Genomic DNA, 9,101 nt, shown 5'->3' with positions numbered 1-9,101 from the left:
ACCGTCTTTAAAAACATTATCATGTTGAGGAAATACCAACTGCTGCCTGAATATTACACCAACTTCATAGAGGAATATGGGAACAGGAGAATGAAAAAAAAAAAAATCTGGGCCCGAACTACATATCATAGAATAGAGAAACGAAGAAGCAGAAGATGGTTGGTTGGTTGAGCTAGATGGAATTGTGGTATGTATGTATGCATTAGATTCATATCATAACATTAAGGCCATGACTTGCTCAACAGAAACCTTTTGCTCTTGCGGATCTTCCTCCACACTCTGATCTTCTGACTCTTCATGCTTTTTGCCATCCTTTCTCAATGGTTTCGTGACAGTAAAAGACATTGAAGAGGTGGTGGTAGGCGGCTGAGTTACAAAAGCGAAGTCTGGTTCATGGCGGCGAAGAAGTTCGGACAATAAAAGTAGAAGAGAAGCCATGGAAAGAAAAACCAAAGATAAATTCTGATTTTTGTTTTTGTCGATTGAGCACTATTTATAGGGAAATTAAACATGGAATAAAAAACAGTTGGGAGTTTAATTACGTAAGCATAGGTAGCTCATTGATTTTGTAAGCCGCATTTAGTACGCTAGGTAGCAGGAAGAGGGAAAACTAGACTAGGGCCATGCAAGCCCCTTGGAATGTTGGTAGTTATTTTAATGTGGGTACAATGATGAAGCTGTCAAAGTTTCAAGGCTAGCGAAGCTTTTTCTACAGGGAAACCATGAGGCAGGGGCACCAGCCTAGCCTTCCCCATGTTTTTCATTCTAAACTTGTGATACTAACTCAAAACTGAGTTGAATTAATTTCATAAAATTGTTGTAAAAAAATATGGATTAAAATATTACTAATTCAAAACAAGAGAAAAATAATATAAAATTGTAATTTCATGCCATTTTTATCTTTTTCTAATAAAAAAATAACAAATAAGATTTTTTCTCTAAATTTTTAGTTGAATTTGAAAATGGATATGGAATAATCTTTTTTCTAAAAATACCCTTTACTTTCAACAAAAATTACAATTCGTCCAAAACCAAGCTTTCAACTTCCCTCAAAGGAAAAAGCTTTCAACTATATAGAGAGATTTTGATTAAAACATACCAAGAGATTGAAAAGTGCCTACAATAAGCAGCTAAACTCGAAAGTTCATTTGAAAAGTGAAAGGATTTGAGTAAAAATATAAATCTGAAAAATAGATTTTGACAAAAAATAAAATCCAATTTTTAAATAGATTGGGTTTGTGGTAAGATTTTTTACCAAGGCCTAGCCTGACCTGAATTTGCCTAATTCTTTTTTTTTTCTATTGTTTGCTGCATTTTGTTATTATATTGTCACTATTTTGTTGTTATTGTTTGAATATTATATAACTCTTATTTTATTGTTAATTTTACTATTATTTTAGAGACATTTGTTTGTTAAGTTGTAACTATGTTAGTGTTATTTAAGTATAAAGATTTTTTAATATATTTTTAATTTATTACTTAAACATTTATTTTAATATTTTTAGTGTATTTGATGTATAATATTTTTAAATTTATTTTATATTAAAAATTAATATAAAAATTTTAATATGAGCGAGCCAAGTCGAGTTCAAATTTAGCATTTTTTATTTGAGTCGGAGTTAGGCAAAATTTTAAGTCCACTTTCCAAATCGAATCGAACCCAAACTTAGAATAGGGGCCTAAAATTTAGCATCAGCTCGAACCTAATCCAACCCGACCCATAATCAGTGTGACAGTCCTAAATTGACCCTAGTCGGGAAGTGGTTTCGGGACCATAAAACCTAGTTAAAAATTTTGTAAAATATTAATTTCAGTGTTTTTGTTATGTGAATTACCTATTGTGAAAGTTGGGTGGTCTAATTTAGTTAATTGGATGCTAAATTATTTAGTTGGGATTTGATTGTATAAAGGAAAATTTTAGAAGTCTTTTTCTTAAAGTGGCCAATTGTTAACATGGCTAAAATGTGGGGCTTGCATGTCAATTAGACCCCTTTTATTTTAGTGGACGGCAATGATGAAGGGAAATTTGTATCTTTATGCTTTTTATATTAGTAAAATAATGATAATTGGTTTTATAATATGAAATGAATATAAATATTATAATGAACACATGGTGATAAAAACAAAGCTATATGTTATTTCTTCTCACCTTTGTCGAGAAAAAAGAAAGAAACTAAGGAAAGAAGGCTTTGGATAATCGACCATGGAGGTCTAAAATTCAAGGTAATTTCTTGATTATTTGAGCTTCATCTTGATGAATTGAGTTCCTTGCTTAGTACCCTCCTTGACCCATGTTTCTACTTATTTTATCTTTGAAAGTGATGTTTTGGGAACATTCGGTTATAAGGGGGGAGTTTTGAATGTGAAAGCTGTACTAGAAATGGAATTTGGAGTGTTTAATGGACTCTATGTTGCTAAAATTTACATGAATAGAAATTTCTAAGCTTAAATTGTAAGAATTTGAGTTGTGTGGTTTAAATTGTCAAAGATGCATTTGGCAATTGATTATAATTTGTTAAAGGGTGTAAAGTATTGATAGTTCTAAATGGTACATAGTTAAATGAAGATGGAAGCTTGATAAAATTTTATTTAGAATGAAAGTAGGAGAAATGTGTATTCGGCCATGTTGTGATGAGTTGAATTTGAATGGTTGATGCTTTAGTTTATAAATGGTCATTAGATGAGTTTTAAACTTGTTAAAGTTTGATAATTTGGGGGTGTTAAATTGGGGAAAACGTGTAATAAAAATGGGTTGATAATGTTTGTTTGTTAATTGATGTTTGCACCATTGTCGAATGTGCTTAACATTAAGGCATGATTTAGTTAAATGCAAACTAATGGAAAAATGGAATTTAGCTTTGCCGTACATGTGTTAAAATGATGGAATTAGTAGGAAATGGGTATGAGCTAGTCAAATTTTTGAAATTAGGACCTTGTGAACTAAATGATATTCGGCAATGGTACTTTTTACATGAGGAATTCGGTGTTAATTGTATTAAATAAGGTTGAGGTAGTTGCCGAATGTGTTTATAATTAAGTAAGGTTAATAATAGAGCAATGAGTGGCTAGTAGAATCTAGTTAGTCTTCTTGTTATATTCGGCCATGAGTTTGTATAATTGGTTTGTAATAGATTAAATTTGTTTATTCAAGTTCAAGAGCTTAGGAGTCTAATTTGGATAAGAGAAAAGCTACCTAACCGAATAGTCGATCTCAGAATCGTTCGACAACTTCCGAGGTAAGTTCTTAAGTATTTGAGTTTGATTCCTTTGTAAGTTTTAAGTTTTAAATGGGATGAATATGAATTAAGTATATACGTTAGGGTCAATGACTTTTCTAAATGATGGCATATATGATATTATGTTTTAAATATGTGAATGAGAACTTTCTGAGTAAATTTGTATAAATCTGCTTGGGACAGCAGCAGTAGTGTGTTTTGGAAAAATTACCATAAATTGTGGGAATTGAGTTAAAGGCTGAATAGATAATGTAATTAAAGCTTGATGCGTCTAGTTTCGTATAAAAGAAATCGTGTAAGTAAAGGGGTTGCCGATAATGAGATTTTTTAAAGTTGTGTGAGACAGAGTCAGAATGGCTCCGAAATCCCCTGTCCAGTATTTGGAAAATCATTATAAATCGTACAAAAATGATTATAAGATAAGATTTATATGCTTAGACTCCTTAATGAGTCTAGTTTCAAACAAAATAAACGAAAACATATTTTGAATTCTGTACAATGAGAAATTCAATTCTTAGTGAAGAGTAGTCAGAATAGTCAAGCAGTAAAATAGGGGAAAATTTAAGAAAAATCTGGTATTGATTAGCAAAACCAAAAATTCTGAAAATTTTTTGGATAGAAGATATACGAGTCTATTTTCATGGAAAATTAACGGCACATCATTTGGAGTTTCGTAGCTCCAGTTACAAATAATTTAACGACTATTGCTCAGGAAAACAGCTTGTAGAGAATATGTGATTATGTTGTAAACATTGATAAAACTTGTTTTAGTTGCTCATAAGCTATTGATTAAACCCATACGTGAATTCGAATTTGTGACATTATAAAATGATATATGAGTGTTATATGGATCTTTGATATTAAAATTGTGAAATTGTAAGTTTATAAGTATTCGAATATGAAATGATAGTATGGCTTGAAATTGAATTATTCATTGGAAAATGATAGATGTAGATTCAGCCAAGACAAAGTGTATACATGAAAGTTTATGTGGTATATGAAGTATATTTGGATAATTGTGATGTGAATATGTGAAAATTTATATTTTGATTCAGAATTTTATGTGATGAATGTGAATGTGTATATATGAGATAAGGCCGAATGGCCAATGTGATGAACGTGAAAGTGTATATATATATTGTGGCCAAATGACAAACTGTGGAAGGTGTGTTTTATTAGATATTTGATGAGGCAAATGAATTACAAATATGATAGTCGATGTGAATGCTGTAACATGTGAATAAATATGCATGAAACTTTGTGATGTAAATCCGGGATTTAAGACCCGATGACTATATGTGGTGACTATGTCCGGTTAAGACCTCACGACTCGTCTGGAGATTTCATCTGAGCTAAAGGTCTCGCCGATAATCCGAGTAGAGTTTAAAGCTATAAGACTTCGCAATAAGAATTGCTTATAAATATATTCAATGCGAAAGGTTAAACAGGTATGTACTCCGAGTTTATATGTGAGCTTGATTTGAACTAAATCATAAGGTAGTTATGTGATGCATACGTGAGCAATCTATAAGACTATTCCTATGATTATGTGGCATCGGATCAGTGTGAAAGGTTATGTGAAATTATACAATATATCCATGTTACATGAGCTCACTTTTATGTGAAAGTTTATCTGCCTATTGTATATGATGAGATGTGCATATTCGGTAAAGGAATGATATACCCAAAGGAAGAGTGAAATAAAAATACGAACAACCATGTTATAATTTGATTGTTATCTGTTGACACTGCTTAAAACTTACTAAGCATTGTAATGCTTACTCCGTTTACTTTGTTTCCTTTGTTTTATAGATCTCATTTGGAAGCTATAGACTCGGGGATCGTCAGCAACTTGTTACACTATCACTATCCACTGCTTGGTACTGTTATGTTTTGGGTTATTTTATGGCATGTGTAGAATAGACCAGTGGCAGAAGAATATTTTGGTTAATGTATATAAGCCATGCGAAAATGGCATCTTTTGAATGTGTACTTATAGAAGTTTAAGTTGTATCCCTGGCTGTCTTTAGTATTTATCTAAATGAATGTTCTTTATTTCAAAAAAAAAAATTCAAATTTTTTTTTCTGTTCTGATATGAGTTTCAAGTCCGGTAATGCCCCTTTACCTATTCCGGCGACGGATACGGGATAGGGGTGTTACAATCAGGTTTAGTAATAAGGCACAAAATCTATTCCATAATTATTATCTTTTTCTCTTTCTATAAATTATCATTGTCAAAGGTGAGGTTCGTAAGTTACTTCATTTATAATTTATTAGTATAGATCCTACCACACTTTGCATTTGATTAATTATTGATTATTTTTTGGGTCAAATTTTAGAGTAAATCTTTAAATATTAAAATATACTTTAAGTATCTATAATCTCTATATATTTGAAATTTAATATTTGTACTTTTATTTTAGAATTTTAATTAATTCATTTATCTTTTAAATTTAAAAATTTAGATCTAATTGTTAAAACTATTAAATTCTTTTGTTAAATTCAGTTGGTATACCCTTTAGAAATTAAAAAAAACTCATTAGTACCCATATAACTAAAATAAAAAAATTAGCATGGTAATGAATTTGAATGTAACAAATAATTTTAATAGTATTAATAACTTTTAAAAGTTACGTCAACATTTTAATCAAAACAAAGTATTTGAGTTAATAAATGATATTGTAAAAATTGAGATACCAAATTATGTCAAAAGTTGAAATATAATGATTAAATTTTAAATTTGAGTGTAACACGAGATCAAAATTGAGTGTAAAATAAGGACTAAAATTGAACTTAATCAATTTTTTTCTAAAAATGTTTGCAAAAAGAAAAGTTATTTCACGTGTGAACATGAGGAAGGTGTTTTGGACCTTCATTTTATATAGAGTTCTAGAGAGCAGTAATTGGAAACTTGAAATGTTATTGAGTTAATGAAACAAAAAATTAATATTAGAAATATAATTATTAAAAAAGTTAATATTGATTTAATTTGATTTGATTTGCTGTACAAGACAATCAATAATTGTGTGGAAAACAAATTTACATAATAAAAAATTCATTAAGGTAAGGCTTTGATTAAAATAACAAAATTTAAATTTAAGAGGTTTGAAGTTTAAATTCCATCGTTAGTATATTTTTTCTTAATTAGTATATTTTTTCTTAATTTTAAGTTATTTTTTCTTAATTTTATATAAAGCTATGAAAATATAAAAGTATCTTATAATAATGCTTATTAATTGTTTAAAACATAATTTTTAATACTTTTTTATTAAATTAATGTTGAATTAATTTGTAATACTGAATTAATAATACACTTAAATAATAATAATATTGATTAATTAAAATTTTATTTTTCATTTAAATTTACAAATAAAAATAAAAAGTAATATTTTATATAATAAAAAATTAACTTAAAAATAATATTCAAATACTACTACATGCAAACAAATCATATCATGACATAAAACAAAAATTTGATTGTAAATATGATATATGCCTCTTTTTAATCTAATGTTGTTTCAAAATGTAATGGGCAAGGAAAATAAATTTTCTTGATACTATTAAAATAAATTACCACCTACTAATTGTTTATTCATTAACTTCAAATTTATTTTACCAATTAAAATACTTAATATTTTGACCAAATTAAAGTATGTTACAAATTTTTGAATTTATATAAATAAATTTGCTAATGTTGTAGTATATTGTATTCTTGCTTGAAAAACACGAGTTGATCGTGTATATTAAATTTATAATATTAGTTTTTGTTTAAAATTTTAATGAATTTATTTAAAAATCATTAATAAATTAAAAAATAATGTAATTAATTGTTTAAACATATATTTAACTAATTTAGAATTATTTATATTACTATTATCTAATTTTTAAAATACTTAATATTAAAATAATATAAAAATCATCATGGTTTGAATATTAATATTAATATATTAATTTAAATAAAATTATTAATAATTTCTTATAGGATATTTATTATATATATTTTTAAATTAATTTATTTTAATATCAAAATTATAAAATTTTGATTTTTCTAATTTTATATTTATCCTTTTTGAACGAAAAACTATTTTATATCTATATTTTCTCAAATTTAATCAATTAATTTAATTAAATATTATTATATTTAAAAATATAAATTTAATTTGATAAATATTATTAATATGTGTCTTTTTAAAACAATATTTTAAGCTTAACAATTTAATATTCATTCATTTTAATATGAACATTAAAAGTTAATTAAACTAAGTAAAATCTTAAAATAAACCTTATATTTAACATAAAAATTGAAAGAAAAATGTAAATAAAAGACATAGAATAACTTAAAATTTAAAAGGAAAGGAGTAAAAAGTAATTTATACTGAATTGTAAATATGTGCTTTAAATAAAGAATGTCACGTATCAAAAAATATAATGTGAATATAATTATTTATTTCTTTTTGTACCTCATATTTCTATAATATATATAATTATTAATTTATTTTATTTGTTAATCTCCTTCATATATTAATCATAGACAAATAAATTTAATAAATTTGAGTCATATTTTTCATACAAATAAATTTCATAAATTTGAAACATATTTTTAATACAATATATCTAATATTTTTATAATAAAATAGTTACAATATCAAATTTTAAATTTCACATATTAAAGAAAAAACCAGTAACTAATTATATAAATCATTACAAAATGTTGCATTGCAATTAATATTTCTAATCAATTTATTATAATTTATAATAAAAAATAATTTAACATAACTTATTAAAATAAATACAAACCATCAACTTGTGTATTGCATGGATATATATATATATATATATATATATATATATATATATATATATATATATATATATACATTTAAAGAAGAATAAATGTTTCTATACTATATTTAAAGGGTTTGACGTCACTCATTAATCAATTCCAACTCAAGTGAATAATTACCTAAAACTCATCTTTTTATAAAGTAAGAAACATTGCTATGAAAAAGTTTGGTAAAAGTACCACAAAACTCCTATCCTATATCTTGAATTGCATTTTAGCCGCTCTACTGAAGAAATGGACAAATTAGCCCTTATACATTAGATAAGTGAGCAAAATGTTGGAAAAATCTAGTTTAAAAAAAGGTTTTTTGTCACAGTGGAAAATTAAAATTTTGAAAACCGAGTCAGTTTGTGATATTTATAGAAATAAAACTTTTCTCAAAAAAGTACTTGTTGTTTGTGCGAGATGGATCCTAAATGTTCTTGTGTAACAGCCTGTTTTTGGTCAAATCGGAACAGTGGTTTCGGGACCACAAATCTGAAGTTAAAATATTTATTTTAATATTATTTTAAGTGTTTACAGCATGTTATTATGCATGTCTGAAGGTTTTGTGAAGTAATTTTATCGTTTAAATGGTTAATTTGATAAAAAAGACTAAATCGCGTAAAGCGTAAAAGTTGAATTCTATTTGTTAAAGGTATAAAATGCCTATGAAATTTAATATTGGAGGTCATTATGTTGTAATTAGTCCATTTATAATGTTAGTGGACATTATTGGACATGTGTTAGTTGAATTTAATGTTATAATACTAAGGTTATTATTGTAAATGATAATTAAAAAGATAATTTAATAAAAATAAAACATATAATTTGTGTTCATCTTCTCTAAAAGAGAGAAATAGAACCGATTATTTGAGAAAAAAAGGGGGCTAGGGTTCGAAAACTTCAATATTATCAATTAGGTACGTATTTTGATTCGTTTTTAATGATTTTTATGTTTTTGTGATCGTTACAGCTAGTACTAACTAGCCCAGGGACTATTTTGCAAAAATGCTAAAGATTTTAGATGTTACCATTGATG

General features: G+C 26.5%; 1 long non-coding RNA gene across 1 annotated transcript; it reads left to right on the top strand.

The window, feature by feature from the left end:
* The first annotated feature begins 2,101 nt into the window (after positions 1-2,101).
* LOC128291455 (uncharacterized) lies at positions 2,102-5,476 on the top strand. Its single transcript, XR_008281246.1, has 2 exons — positions 2,102-2,223; positions 5,049-5,476. It is a non-coding gene; the product is annotated as an uncharacterized LOC128291455 (long non-coding RNA).
* Positions 5,477-9,101: the final 3,625 nt, after the last annotated feature.

This window comes from Gossypium arboreum, chromosome 4 (genome assembly GCF_025698485.1).
Source record: "Gossypium arboreum isolate Shixiya-1 chromosome 4, ASM2569848v2, whole genome shotgun sequence".
Lineage (NCBI taxonomy): Eukaryota > Viridiplantae > Streptophyta > Magnoliopsida > Malvales > Malvaceae > Gossypium > Gossypium arboreum.
Note: the sequence above shows the minus strand (reverse complement) of the source record. Positions and strands in the feature narration are given on the sequence as shown.